Genomic DNA, 16,476 nt, shown 5'->3' with positions numbered 1-16,476 from the left:
CTCGCGACTCCAGCGCTTAAGAAGCCAGAAGCCAGCGGTGGCGCGCGCAGACTTGCGGCGACTTCCTGTATCGCTGGCGCTGCTTATGCGGACGGCGTCCGGACTTTGATGCTGCCAACCTTTTTGGCAGCGGGCTCGGTTGGCATTACTGGCTAGGATATAACACTCCTCCCCCCCAAATCGCAGCACCGTCGTTGAATAATGACGTGGCGAGCGTCGACGGCGGGGGAGGGGTCTGGCCGCAGACGTAGCAGAAGAGACCGGGGCGGAGACTGTTGTCGGTGGCAGTCCCCGGTCCGCACCCCAGCATTGGCTGCGCGGGGCCTCGGGAAACACCGACTGAAAACCGAGGTCAGGGTGCACGCCTGTGACCACGGGCGCAGCGTCTGGTACTGGACGCGACGGGGCGTCGGGACCCACGAAGAGAGGCAGCGTCTGCTGACGCTGCGTCGACGGCTGCTGAATGGGCGCCGGACAAGGCGCTGCGGTGTCAGACTCCTTGGGGGTGCCCAAGGAAAGCGGCTGCAGGACAGGCTGCACAGCCACCGTTTGGGAAGGCGGCCCGGCTGAGGGGTCGACGTCCATCAGCTCCGAAGGCGGTGGCGACTGAAGAGGGACCGCAGGCGCCGGACCGACCACCTGGGGCGCTCCCGGATGAAGCTGCGCGGGAGGCATCAACGGGACGGGCTGTCGGCGTGGTAGCGGCGACGGCTGCTGCTGCTGCCCTGGGGGCGGCAGCGAAGTCTGAAGGCGCGGCTGGAACCCGCCGCGGACCAAATCTGTGGACAAAGAACGAGCGGCAGAATCCGGGCGGCCAGCGCGGCGCAACTGGTTCTGATGCCTCCTGTGCACCCCAGTAGCACCTTGAACAGTATAAAAACCGCGACCCTGGACACTTATCACGGTACCACGTTCCCAACGACGGCGACCGTGATAAACTCTGAAAAAAACGGCGTCGTTGCGCTGAAAACGCGTGCGATGCTCAGAAGCGGCGGGTCGATCTGGGGCGTGCAACAACCGTAGTAGGGTGCGATGACGACGGCCGTGGAGAAGCTCCGCAGGCGAAGGGCCGTCGCGTGGCGTGGTCCGGTACGACGACAGGAACGTGATGAGGGCCTGCTGACGAGAGTGCGTAGCACGAAGGCGGTCCATATGATCCTTGAATGTGCGTACAAAACGTTCCGCTGCACCATTCGATTGAGGGTGGAACGGCGGAGTAAGAACATGGCGAATGCCATTGGCAGAACAAAAACTTTCAAATTCAGCAGAAGTAAATTGTGGACCATTGTCAGACACTAAAACTTCTGGAAGACCCTCAATACAAAAAATTGAAGTCAACGCCTGTATAGTTTGTGCAGACGTTGTAGACTGCATGGGCACAACAAACGGAAAATTACTAAATCCATCTATCACGATGAGCCAACGAGAATGCCAATATGGACCAGCGAAATCAATATGTACTCGCTGCCAGGGACCGGCAGGGCGTGCCCACTCAAAATAGCGTTGAGGCGGAGCAGCTTGGTGTTCGGCACACGTCGAACAATCTGTAGACATCTGCGTAATCTGCTTATCAATACCGATCCATGTACAATGACGGCGGGCAAGCTGCTTGGTGCGGACCACTCCCCAATGACCTTGATGCAACAAGTCGAGGACCTTGGATTGGAGCACTTGGGGAACCACTACACGAAGCTGGTCATTCTCGGTGCGTAACAGCAAAACTCCGTGCGAAACAGACAACAGATGACGTTGCGGATAATAGCGACGAACCACAGGATCCGATATGTCCTTTGCCTTGGACGGCCAACCACGTTGAACAAAACGTAATAGTAAACTCAGATGAGGATCCGTAGCTGTCTCACGTGCCACCTGACGATAATCAATCGGAAAATCCCGGAGGGATTGATGCTCATCGGCGTCAATCTGATGGCAAGAGTCGTCAGAGGAATCGAAGACATCATCCGCAGCAATCGGCAATCTAGAAAGCGCGTCAGCGTTTGCATGCTGAGCTGGAGGGCGATACAGTATCTCATACTGGTATTGTGATAACAAAAGAGCCCAACGTTGTAGTCTCTGAGCTGTCCGCTGAGGAACTGGTTTAGACGGATGAAACAGTGACGTCAGGGGCTTGTGATCTGTTACTAAATAGAATGGTCTACCATAGAGGTAGTGATGGAATTTTGTGACACCGAACACAATAGCCAACGCTTCCTTGTCCAATTGGCTATAATTACACTGAGCTTTGTTTAACAATTTAGATGCGAACGCAATAGGACGTTCGGTGTTACCGACTCGGTGAGACAACACAGCACCGAGACCGAAAGAAGAAGCATCACAAGCTAACACCAGAGGCTTTTTAGGGTCGTAATGGACCAGACAACGATCATTCAATAAAGCCTCTTTTAGCTGCTGAAAGGCTGATTGGCAATCAGCTGAAAGGCTGATTAGCAATCAGCTGACCACACAAACGGAACATTCTTACGGCGGAGACGATGCAACGGTGCAGCAATCTGTGATGCATTAGGTATAAACCTAATATAATATGTCAATTTGCCAAGAACTGCTTGCAATTCAGGCAGATTGCGAGGGGCGGGCAAATCACGAATAGCTGCTAAATGTGACTGGGAGGGATGAATGCCTTGAGCATTAATAACATGTCCCAGATACTCCAACTCCGTAAGGAAAAATGAACATTTATCGATGTTGCAACGTAAGCCTGCCTGAGACAACACTGTAAACAAACACTCCAAATTACAGAAATGTTCAGCAGGCGTCCGACCGGACACAACAATATCGTCTAAATAGTTGCAACACGATGGCACATTAGCCAGAAGTTGTGACAAAAAACGCTGAAAAACAGCTGGAGCTGACGCACAACCAAAAGGCAAACGCAGAAAACGGAACAACCCCAACGACGTGTTTATGACAAAATACTGTTGTGATTGCTCGTCGAGGGGCAATTGCAAATATGCTTCACGGAGATCAATTGTGGAAAAGAAACGAGCTTCCCCTAACTTATCCATCAGCTCGTCCGGTCTAGGCAAAGGAAAAGAATCAATGACAGTCTGAGGATTAACTGTCGACTTAAAATCAGCACACAACCGTAACTTGCCAGACGGTTTCTTTATAATAACTAAGGGAGAAGCCCACTGGCTCGCTGAAACGGGTTGAATAACACCGTCGTTTTGCCAACGCCGAAGTTCATCTTTTACAGGTGCCCGGAGGGCGTGAGGCACTGGACGAGCACGAAAAAATCGAGGCTGAGCATTATCTTTTAACGTAATATGAGCGGCAAAGTTCGCAGCACAACCTAGTTCGTCTTTAAATATGTCACTGTATCGTTTACACAAATCGGTTATGCTGTCTTGAGGAACAACAACAGAATTAAGTTGCAACACATTGTCTTGGATAGACAGGCCAAACAAGTCAAAACAGTCTAATCCGAAAATGTTTACACTGTCTGTAGCGCGGAGCACTGTGAAGGAAACTGTTTTTGTATTGCCACGGAATGTGGCTGGCACGCTACATACACCTAACACAGGAATTTGTTCTCCACTATAAGTAGCCAAAGAATGTTTTGCCGCTGAAAGTTTAGGGCGGCCAATAGACGCATACGTAGCACTATTTATGAGAGTCACAGACGCACCAGTGTCTAATTGAAAATTGAAGGTCTTATCCTGGATGCGTAGCTTCACAAATAGTTTATTACACTGTCTCTGGATCGGTGCAGCGGAGGCGGAAGACACAAAATCAGCGCGTTTAGCGCGTGTTCGCTGCTTACGACAACTCGTGGGTTGGGCGGGTGGAACAACAACTCCCGCTTCACTTGCAGTCTGTACATTACGTGTTACAGCGTTTGAATTACGCTTGGGTCGCATAGCAGAGGGCCGGGTGGGTGGCTTATTGCGAACAAGTTTATTACCCACACGAACTGTGGAAGAGTCTTTAAACCCGACCTCCTGGGCGGGCTGGCTTTGAAGAACATGAATATCCATGGGCTGGGCAGCACTAGAATTGTTCTTGCGTTTACGCAAACAAACAGTCTGGATGTGTCCTTTCCTTTGACAAAAGTGACAAACCGCGTTTCTTAACGGGCAACGTTCACGAGGATGAGCAAGAACACACTTAGGGCAAGACTTAACTCTATCATTTTGCACACGCGGCGGACGAATGTGTTTAACATGACGCGGCCGGCTAGTGTTTACAGTCTGACTCTGCCAGTGGGGCCGCGGGCGTGACATAACTTGCTTAGCACAGGCAATTTGAGAAATACATGGCTGATCTAACTCACACTCAGCATAGTCAAAAGTATCTTGGGCTTCAATAATGTTCATCACAGTTTCTAATGAGGGGGCAGGCAACTTTAAAATAGCAGCACGCATACGAGAATCTGCAATGTTTTGAGTAATAGCGTCTCGTAACATGACATCACTGTAGGAAGCTCCACACACACAATTAAATCGGCACTGACGGGTAGGCCCCGTAAATCTGTTAACCACTGTTTATTAGATTGATGTGGCAGTTTCTTTAATCTGAAGAACTTGAATCTGGCTGCTGCCACATGAACTCGCGACTCGAAATACTCAGCAAGCTTGTTAACAACAACGTCATAGTCTAAAGCTTCTGGCTTGGATTCCGGGAACAACTTACAAAGTAGTCTATAGACTTCCACGCCTGCAGTGGAAATTAAATAAAGCTGCCGCTCATTACCTGTGATTTTGTAGACTGACATGTGCGCCTGCAACTGCGCGAAATATTCTTGCCATTCTTCTCGTGATGCCTCAAAAGCACGAAAAGGTGGTGCTGCCTGTGCTTGTTCCTTGTGTGGTGGTGGATTAGCCGCTTGTTTGGCGATTGCTTCCACCAGACTTTGTATTTGCTGACTCTGTAACAAGATCAACTGTTGTAATTCGGCAGACATAGTGAACACAAATTAAACCAGCCCCCAAAATTCTATCTCAAGAAACAAGTTAAACCAGCCCTGCACACGAGTTCGGAAGTCCTCGTCGCCAGTTTTGTGACGGCCTTCGTAGCGACAACACTTCGCTGTAGAAACGGCCTACGAAGTCACCGCCACACTTTTAATAGCGGGCCGACCGGTCCGCTGGAACAGTGAACAGAAAGATGAAAACCCAAACACTCGGATTAAATGAAAGTCGGTACTTATCTTTATTAACGACGATACAGAACACAGTGGTGAACATGGTCTACAGAAATCTGTCTAGTTCGAGTCGGAGCGGCTAGGTCAGCGTCGGCTGACGACAAACAAGAACTCTGCTGCGATGAACACACAACTGACTAGCAGGTACACAATTCGGTGGCGAGTATACAACTGAGCGGCGAATCCAGAACTGTCCTAGCGCTCGCGACTCCAGCGCTTAAGAAGCCAGAAGCCAGCGGTGGCGCGCGCAGACTTGCGGCGATTTCCTGTATCGCTGGCGCTGCTTATGCGGACGGCGTCCGGACTTTGATGCTGCCAACCTTTTTGGCAGCGGGCTCGGTTGGCATTACTGGCTAGGATATAACAAAGTAGTTCTAAGTTCTAGGGGACTAATGACCTCAGCAGTTGAGTCCCATAGTGCTCAGAGCCATTTTGATAACACGCTTACAGTAGTCAAGCCACAAATTGTTTTCTTTCTCAGTCGACTCAGTACCTCTTCATTACATATATCCTGGCAAAAGTAATGAAGCACCCCGAAGAAATGGTCGGATGTCAAGGTATCACCGTACACTTACATGCCGTCGGCGGGTACGTAAATGATTAGACCTGCAATATGGCAGGTTAAACTGCCACTAAAGAACTTTAGTGCTGTTCGTGGAAATGCTGTCACCAGAAAGGATACTGTACATTGGGTAGTCAGAAACAATCCTCAAAGCTTCTAAGGGTGTTGCATGGTTGGCTGTGCTGAGAAATTATCGTTAAGGAAAGATTCGATACGTTGCGCTTCTTCCGATTTAATTAGCACCGAAGTTAGCCAGTCGGGTCGTTGCGCAGATTCAAGTGGCTCGCCAGATATAATTAGTGTCAGTGTTCACATGACAGCGCTCGAGACTCTTAACCTATGGCTCGGGTTAGATCCTTACTAACGTCCGAAGTGTAATTTTTGCATCGCTCTCTTGATCGATGTTAGGAAACGGAGCGAAAACACATTTGACAACACCGTCTCTGGCGGGCCGCTTTGATTTCAGCGCGCAGCAGCACTGACTGACTTACATCAGTGATAATTAACACGGAAACGCAGCACAGCACAGAATTTTTTTCTTAACTACTATTCCTCAGCACAGCCTACCCTCAAAAACCATTACAAGCCTTCCAGACTGACCAGCCTATATAATGGTCGTGAACGTCGTCAGATGTCGACTGACAGCTGTAAAGGAGATGGCACGTCATCTTCCCCCCTCCCCCCCCCCCCCTCCCCCCAGGAGAGTGTTATCAGCACTTGACAGACAGTGGCCCAATGTTGCACTGCATGGCTACATGAGGGCAGGCGTACTGATTGTCAAGATTCCGATCGACCACGTCTGACCACCACTGTAATTAGGCTGTTTAGGTTTTTATATTGGTAACGTCACGTAGCGCTCTGTATGAAAATCACTGGCTGTGCTGTGTGCAGTCTGTGGCTAGTTTGCATTGTTGTCGGCCATTGTAGTGTTGGGCTATTGGCTGTTAACAGCGCATAGCGTTGCGCAGTTGGAGGTGAGCCGCCAGCAGTGGTGGATGTGGGGAGAGAGATGGCGGAGTTTTGAAATTTGTAACACTGATGTATATGTTATTTCGATTCTTTTGTAAAGCCTGTACTACAAATGTTATCTGTATTGTTATGTTCTTTAATGATGTATTTTGTACCTTTGTAATTGTATTCTTATGTTATAAAATTGTAATTGACACCAGTTCATCATATTATTAACTTGTAAGTTCCATTTCACTGCACACGTTTCTGTTGGTCATAGTATATGGACAATATGTGAGAAGTAGGAACTGTTAGTGTTTGCACGTGTGTTAATCATTCAGTAAGGGACTGGATAAAAGCATTGCTGGTTCTAAGGACAATTCCAAAAACTTTGTGAGTGCACAAGTGGTGGTTATGGACTTGCTATATTATCCGCAAGACTCTTCAATGGTGATTGTGCACCTGCACAGTCACAACAGATGGCTGCTGGCCATCTCTACAAGGACTACAGTGGGTCTGCATCTTTGATGACCCAACAATACCATTATTTCTACAAGGACTACAGTGGGTCTACACCTTTGCTGACTCACCAGTACCATTATTTCTACAAGGACTGCAGTGGGTCTGCACCTCTGGTGGCCCACCAATACCACAATCTCTACCAGGACTTCAGTGGGTCTGCACCTCTGATGGCCCACCAATACTGTAATCTCTACCAGGACTACAGTAGGTCTACTCTGTGACGACCTACCTACCAATATTCTTCAAACCTTCGAATGACTCTGCTGTGGGTTTGCTCTGTTGTGGCCCATTACCTGTCTGCATGTCAAGAGTCAGCACTGTCTTTCCGTTGGAAGGACAACACTACTTCTTCAAGACTGCATGGAAATCCACTACTTCCGTGTGCATTTTGTTTTATTCCTCAGACTTTGAGAAAAACACTGCAATTTTACTGTGATGAATGATAAGGACTGTCTTTCTGGACTGTGAGAAAATTTTAGCTTTTGACCAACATTGTATCAATAAGTGTGTGCATTTGATATCTTTGTTATTGTAATTATGAAAAATTTTATCAAATCATTATTGGCCACTGCCCAAAACAATTTGTAAAATTTTTTGTGGGGAGCATGGGGGCTATGTAAGTGGGCTGTTTAGGATTTTATATTGGTAACGCCATGCAGCGCTCTGTATGAAAATCACTGGCTGTGCTGTGTGCAGTCTGTGGCTAGTTTGCATTGTTGTCAGCCATTGTAGTGTTGGGCGTTGGCTGTTAACAGCGCGTAGCGTTGCGCAGTTGTAGGTGAGCCGCCAGCAGTGGTGGATGTGGGGAGAGAGATGGCGGAGTTTTGAAATTTGTAAGACTGGATGTCATGAACTGCTATATATATTATGACTATTAAGGTAAATACATTGTTTGTTCTCTATCTAAATCTTTCATTTGCTAACTATGCATTTCAGTAGTTAGTGCCTTCGGTAGTTTGAATCTTTTATTTAGCTGGCAGTAGTGGCGCTCGCTGTATTGCTGTAGCTTGAGTAACGAAGATTTTTGTGAGGTAAGTGATTTGTGAAAGGTATAGGTTAATGTTAGTCAGGGCCATTCTTTTGTAGGGATTTTTGAAAGTCAGATTGCGTTGCGCTAAAAATATTGTGTGTCACAGTCTTGTATAATTGTTGTAAGGGGACGTTTCACCACAAGGAACGATTACTATATTGGGCGCCAAACACATCACAAGCACTTCAAATAGACACAGCCATCCCAGAAAAAGTAATGGACTCCCCGCAAGATTCTGCAAATTTTGGTGGAATACGTCTGTTATCATTTAGTAACAATAGGAAACTTGGAGAGATAATTTTGCTGTTCTGTGCACGGTATAATTACGTACACTGATCAGCGAAAACATTATGACCACCGTCCTACCATCAATAAAAACACAACCAGGTGATAGCAGTGTCACTTGGCGAGGAATGACTGCTAGTTAGGTACATCGCACGGTGCATGTAATATTGGTGACTGTGTTGTCCGTGTGTAGAATGGGGACGCGCACTATGTGTCTGATATTAAGTGAGGGCAAATTATGGTGGCTCTGAGGCTCGGCACGATCATTTCGGACAACTGCATGATTTTTGGGCTGTTCGAGGAATGCTTGATGAGTGTCTTCAATACATGGCGAAGCCAAGGTGAAACCGCGCCCAGACGTCGCGGGTTTGGACGGCAACCCCCCATTGCAGATGTCTTTTATTGCAGTTGGGCGGACTGCTGAAACAGGACAGGAGGCTTTAAAGCCATGCAGAGTACAAGTGTGTCTGAACACATAGTGCGCCGAACTCTCCTAACGATGGGCCTCCACAGCCGACGACCCATGCATGCGGCAATGTTAACGCCATGAAATCGCCAACTACGACTGAAATGGGCACCTGACCTTCGGCACTGGAAGTTTTCGCAGTAGCAGAGCGTTGCGTGGTCTGATGAATACTGATACCTTCCTCACGATGCCGATGGGAGGACGCGAATCCGTCGTCTTCCAGAGGAATAGCTCTGAACCGTGAATTTACTTTCAAAATCTTTTCTTAAAGAATTTATTTACTAGCGATTCATCAAGAACACTAACACATTTAATCACACTAGGTGAGCGTGGAAGTAGTTGCCAGGGAGTAACTGATGAAAATGAAATTACCTTTAACAAATGGGAATTTTATTGATAAAAGCCTTTTCAAAAACAGATTTAAAATTTATAAGCAGAAAAGCACCCTCGAAATACCAAGTAACTATTTTATTTAGAGGCAGTATGAGCCTTCGGGCTGAGAAGCTTGCCGCTCTCTTTCAACACGGCCGTAGTCACGACCGCTCACAACAACCTCTGAATGACTACACTGGTGCAAATCTGCAACACACCAGATTACTTTAAACTAAAAATTTTAACAATTCACACCAACACATTAACTATGCACCCCGTAAGAGGGATGGAAATGGTACAAACACTCACACTAAGAAATTATTTGCCACCGAAGGAGCAATTGTTTTTAAAAGGACTATTTAAATAAAACCCCTGAAATTCAGACTTACATAAAATGTACAGCATGCTCAACATTACACATATACCGCCTCGCAAGATGATAGGCAAGATAAAAACATATTTCAGGAATTCGGCCTTTACACCTTAATTCTTTAAATTCGTTAACACAGAATCCGACAAACATGACAGAGGCAGCTATTAACGTATGGCAGATTGACAGGGGGATTACTGAACACCCGGAGCCGCAGACTGCTCTAACCCTCCCCAAATCCACAAGGGAAAAACGGACCACTCAATTCACAAATAACCACCCTGCCGCGGGTGGGGAAATGGAGAACAAGGTGGGACGACCGCAAAACAAAGCGGCCTCAACAAGAAAACAAGTAGAATTTAACAAGTAAATGAAACAACATATCTCCATTCACTTAACTTCTAATAAACTGCGCTTTCTGGCGAAGACCTGTCGCAGCACCCCCAGCGCTCTCCCGAACCGTCCGCTGCCAGCCGCTTCAACGGACGCAGGAAGGCGCGCCGATTCTCCCGTCTCACGGCGTCGCAGGTCGCCCCGGCCAGTCTGATGTCGTGGTTTCGCTCCTGTTGCTCTCGTGTCAATCGCGAAGCCCTGCCCCTTTCCACACGGCGCTACCCACTGGACTCACGTGGGGACCTCACATGCGTCGACGCTGAAGGCGGACAAGTCATATCGCGTCTCAGTGCGCGACCGACCAACCGACCGATCCAACCGCCAATGACCGTTGCCCGACCAACTCGAGCAGACTGGCGGCCTAATGCGCAGACTCAGATGCGGAACTCAGCCCCGACCGGGTGACGACTAGCTGAGTTCTGTTACTGACGGAGTGGCAAGACTCTCATTTTCTGGCTTTAAAGTTTGATCCGACGACAGACAGACACTAACTGCCGCACAAATGCGAACGAGAGACTGACCTAGCCTCACTCCGACTGACTAACTGCCGAGCTGATAGCGCCCCTTAAATGCACGTGACCAGGCAACCTTTCCGCTTTCCCACCAGAGGGAGACACCAAAGCTGCGATTGCCACAGCGGCGCCACCGCCAGAAACGAAGGGCGACTGCTTCACACAACGCGCTGCGGCGCGCTCATCAAAACAGCAATTTTTTTACCACGGCTCAAGCTCCTTGACACCTACACTAGGGGGTGAAGTCACCTATTCTAGGTGATGGAGGCAATCTGGCAGCTGCTCCATTATGCCCTAGGGTACATTCACGTGAGGATCCACGGGTCCAGTAGAGTTCGTGCAACGCACCATGACTGTCAAGGAGTATGATACACAGATTGCAGACCACGTACACCCTTTTATGACGACTACGTTCTCCGACGGCACTGTCATTTTTCAATAAGATAATGACCCATTTCACAAGGCCAGGAGTGTGATGCAGTGTTTTGAGAAACACAGTGGCGAGTTTCAGTTGATGTGCTGGCCCCACAACTCACCAAATCTGGAAGCAATCGAACACATCTGAGATGTGACTGAATGAAGGTTCAGAGCTCACCGCCCCCCTGCCCGGAATTTCCAGGGAGTCGTTAACTCGTGTGCACACATGTGGTGCCAGCTCCCTCCAGCGATCTACCAAGACCTCATTGCTCGGATGGCACGACGCGTCGCCGCTGTTATTCGTTTCAAAGACGGACATACCGGCTATGAGGTAGGTGGTCATAATGTTTTCTGGTTGATCAGTGTAGTTACTTGTCTCCAGAATGAGATTTACACTCTGCAGTGGAGTGTGCGCTGATATGAAACTTCCTGGCAGATTAAAACTGTGTGCCGGACCGTGACTCGAACTCGGGACCTTTGCCTTTCGCGGGCAAGTGCTCTACCATCTGAGCTACCCAAGCACGACTCACGACCCGTCCTCACAGCTTCAATTCTGCCAGTACCCGAGTTCGGGGCTCGGTCAGGCACACAGTTTTAATCTGCCAGGAAGTTTCATATTAGTTACTTGAGTTACCGAATAAAGTATTTTACAGAAAGAAAACTACAGGTTCGCCTGGAAAAGTACAACTCGGAAAGGTACTGTAGCGATACGAACATTTTGATTTGTTACCACGTAGCCAGACGTTTGAAAACGAGACACTTTATTTACACTGCTGGCCACCGTAAATGCAACACCAAGAAAGACAAGAGGTAGCACAACAAAATTTATTTTGTAGATAACATGTTGACCAAGTATCAAATGATTACGTTTACAGACGTCTGTGACATGTGGTTCCTGACAGAATCAGTAGCCAGAGTAGCCGCCATTGTTGCAGATCACCGCTGCCACACGTCTCGGCATTGAGTCAAAGAGACGTTGGATGTGTTCCTGGGGTACAGCAGCCCAAGCAGCTTCCACACGTTGCCAAAGATCATCTGGTGTGGCGGCTGGGGATGTAATCTGGGTCACTCGTTGAGCAACCATGGACCACATGTTTTCTATCGGCGAAAGATCCGGAGAGCGAGCCGGCCAGGCAAGCAATTCAATCTAGTTATTGACGAAGAACCTTTGGACAATGCGTGCCACGTGTGGTCGCGCATTATCCTGTTGAAATATGGCTGTGGTCGAGCCCTGAAGGTAAGGAAGGACAACTGGCTCCAGCACCTCGGATATGTAGCGCCGGCTATTTAAAGTACCGGCAATGCGTACTAGAGGCGTGCGAGAGTAATATCCAATACCGCCCCATACCATAATACCCGGTGCAAGACCAGTGTGGCGGTGCATAATGCAGCTGTCCAGCATCCTCTCTCCACGGTGTCTCCACACTCGAATCCGACCATCGTGGTGCTGCAGACAGAAGCGTGCCTCGTCAGTAAAGACAACGTCATTCCATTCTGCCGTCCACATCCGTCTGTCATCACACCATTGGCGACGGAGACGTCTGTGGTTCTGCGTCAATGGCAGACGAAGCAATGGACGTCTTGCGGACAGACCACTCTGCTGTAAACGGCGTCGAATGGTACGCGCAGACACTGGATGATGCGTTACAGACGCAATGTGCTGTGCTATGGTTCGGGATGTCACTGAGCGATCCGTCACTGCCATGCGCACAATTTGCCTATCAGCACGTGCAGTGGTGCACCGAGGTGAATGCGATCGACCACGTCGGTCCGTCGTGCGCTCCTGCATCCAACGGTCACATATCCCCATTACAGTTGTTTGGTTTCGTCCAACACGACTAGCGATTTCTCTGTATGATAATCCACAATCTCGGTAAGCCACTATCCTTCCTCTGTCGAACTCGGATACTTGATCAAACGATGTTCGCTGTTGTCTACGAGGCATAACTGATCGTCTTGTGAAACAACCACAAGGTAAACAAACACACGTGCCGAACGTACACTCGTCGAAATCGCCAAGCCTTAAATGGCGCTATGAGGTGGCGCCACAGACGCGCGTGATGTGCGTCTGCGCTGAAATTCTAATCAGTTGCATATCTCATCGCTGCAAACCCATGGTGTAAATTTCACTTGATTCGGATGCTTCCTTCAGGGTGTTGCATTTACGGCGGCCAGCAGTGTATTTATGGCTACTATTATAAAACAGTAAGCGAGCAATATAAAACAGCAGGGCGATTTTGTACAATGGACTGCTATTTGGACAGGAAGTGAGATTCAGACCACTACGTTCAAAACTGTCGCAGTAACACAAAACCGTATCACAATCCTCGCGTAGGAATTGACCATATCAAGGAACTAAACACAGACAAGTTTTCTTTCGTTCGTGTTATCGCAGGGGAGGAGCTACTTTGCACATACCAGTTGGTTTGCCAACATGGGAAGAGCCAACATCGAACAAAGGCCAGCAGTGTTTGTGGTCGAATAAGGAGTACTTCCAGGCTGTGAGTGTTAGAGAGCAGAGAATTATATCGACCGCCTGCGTGGAAGATGATACTGTTCTTCAAAGGTTATGCATTACTACTTTATATGCGTAGTATGTGGGATCCTACCCACTCGTGTCTTATAGGGTGCCTAGGATGCTGCTTTCTCGGATAGCTCAACAACAATTCAAGCAAATCGCTTTACAGTGAAGCATATTGACTATACTTAACTTGGCGTCTTTACAAAGATTGGTCGCATGCATTTGGCGACATGCAAACAATCAATGTCCTTCGCTATATACGGTGTCTATACAAGTAACTGATATTAATCACAAGTCACGGCTCTTCTAGTCCTCTCTCCTAGTGCGAGTTGGGTTGTTTGGGGAAAGAGACCAAACAGCGAGCCGGCTGTTTGGACGAGGGGTTCTAGGCGCTTCAGCCTGGAACCGCGCGACCGCTACGGTCGCAGGTTCGAATTCTGCCTCGGGTATGGATGTGTGTGATGTCTTTAGGTTAGTCAGGTTTACGTAGTTCTAAGTCTAGGGGACTGATGACCTCAGATGTTAAGTACCATAGTGCTTAGAACCATTTGAACCAAACAGCGAGGTCATCGGTCTCATCGGATTAGGGAAGGATGGAGAAGGAAGTCGGCCGTGCCCTTTAAAGGGAACCATCCCGGCATTTGCATGGAGCGATTTAGGGAAATCACAGAAAACCTAAATCAGGATGGCCGGACGCGGGACTGAACCGTGTTCTTCCCAAACGCGAATCCAGTGTGCTAACCACTGCGCCACCTCGCTCGATCTTCTAGTGCGGTCGCGGCTACACGGCGCGTCTCTTTTGTTCTCTTCGTATAGATGCCGCCTCAGTCGTGGCGTCGTCCTAGTCAGTGCACTATTGGCTGACGTCATCTCACAGCCCTCGCCCTGTCTGCTCTTGGTTCTTGATCTTCGTGCTGGCGCTTGCCGTTGCGCCGCAACATAGTAAGTACTGTTCAGCGATTTTCCCACGCTGGCATTCCGAGAAAATTCCGACTCAGACTCTGAAATCCCTGGCTACTGACTCTCACCGGCACCGCCGAATTCCGCTCTGCAGTATGCAAGTAAACCCTGTGAGCGTAGCCAAACCCAGCGAGGATTGTTCCGCTAATGCCACTCAACCTCAATGAATGTAATGACATTAAGTACTCCACAACCTTTCTTTAAGTATTCTGAGTTTAGCCGTGGCTTCTCAGCTACGGAACCTATTTCAGTTTGGGTCAACCTCTGCTTAGAGTTGTTGCGACGACCTATTACTCGTACATCAACGCTTGTGAAATACCAAGAAACCAGCAAGCAAAGTGGACGTTGATGACATTAGGTGAGAAATTAAAAAAAAATCTACAAATAAGTGGTTAAATGTCATAAGTTGGGCACTGAACAGGGGCCATCTGGGGTGGCCGAGCGGTTCTAGGTGCTACAGTCTGGAACCGCGCGACCGTTACGGTCGCAGGTTCGAATCCTGCCTCGGGCATGGATGTGTGTGATGTCCTTAGGTTAGTTAGGTGTAAGTAGTTCTAAGTTCTAGGGGACTGATGACCTCAGAAGTTAAGTCCCATAGTGCTCAGAGCCATTTGAACCACTGAACAGGGAAAAAAACTCTACCGTGGATACATGCAAAAGGAACTTCCTAGGGATGCTCATAACAGACTAGCTCTGATTCAAGAGCTATCAGTCTGGAAGCCATCGATCGCTGTCTGAGGATATTACAAGCAAAACTGTAGACAACTACAGTGTCGTTCTTCCCGTTGTTTCGGGGAAGTAGCAGCAGAGAATGGAAGACGGTGTGAATCTTTAGTGTCTCTGAAACTTCACCATCGCTGAGTATCATATGTAGCCTTACAAGATAAAATTTTATGTTCATCTGAATAAAAATGAGTCTATGAAGCGAGTTGGTAACCAGCAAAAACCCAACTTTTTTCAGGAGACTATAAACGTTTGCAGCTAACTGTAAATTCACATTTATATATTTCTTGAGTACTACAGCACGGCAATAACTTGAAAAAGGAAATTTTGGATCACAATGTATAAATGTATCATCGAAAGGTTTTAACTGAAAACATCCTTTACAGGACGTGCAGTCTACATCAAGGAAAAAAATTTATGCCTCAAGAAGCCTCATATGATTCGCCACTGTTTCGCAACCTTTCTGCAATATCACGCTGAGGCCCATCACTTTTTCTGATCTTTCTCGACCATGGAACAGCAGCAGTCAAGCCCATTTTTTTTTCCTTTATTGAATTTCGATTGCCCCCAAAGTGGGCGGGCTGGTAGCAGCTTAGTACGCTGCTCTTCAGCCTACGGAAGTTTAAAAAACGTAAAAGACAAGAGACAATAAAAGCAGGCGATAAAACGGCGACTTAAATTGTAAAACGGCGAAAAATTGTGAAAAGTTAAAACATAAAACAAAGGGTGGGCGATGCTAATAAAATACACAGGAAGCAGTCATGTAAAATAGTAGACAGACACTTGGAAAACATGGCGACAGCCTGGTTTCTGTTCGCAAGAGATATAAAAATTACACCCAGGGACAGCGTTCGCAACACTTCGAAAAAGACGCACAACACTTAACAATCACTGGTAACACTGCACTAAAAAGTTGGCATGAAGATGACACACCACAGCCAAGGGCAGATGGAGGGGGGGGGGGGAGGCGGGGCACCTGGACTGAGGACAGGAAAATAGGGAGAGGAGAGGATAAACGAAAGGGGGGGGGGAACGACGGAGGGAGAGGACTCATAAGGGGTGGGGGCAGAGCAGATGAGAGAGGGAATGGGGAAAGGCAGAGGAGGGAAATGCAAAAGGACTTAGGGGAGAGAAGGGAGGCAGAGAGACGGTAAGCAGGGAAAAAACAAGATGGAAAGGGGGGGGGGGGTGGGAAGAGGGAGCCCAGGAGAAGGACAGAGGAATGGAGGGCGAA

The sequence above is a fragment of the Schistocerca nitens genome, chromosome 8 (genome assembly GCF_023898315.1).
Source record: "Schistocerca nitens isolate TAMUIC-IGC-003100 chromosome 8, iqSchNite1.1, whole genome shotgun sequence".
NCBI classification, from domain to species: domain Eukaryota; kingdom Metazoa; phylum Arthropoda; class Insecta; order Orthoptera; family Acrididae; genus Schistocerca; species Schistocerca nitens.
Note: the sequence above shows the minus strand (reverse complement) of the source record.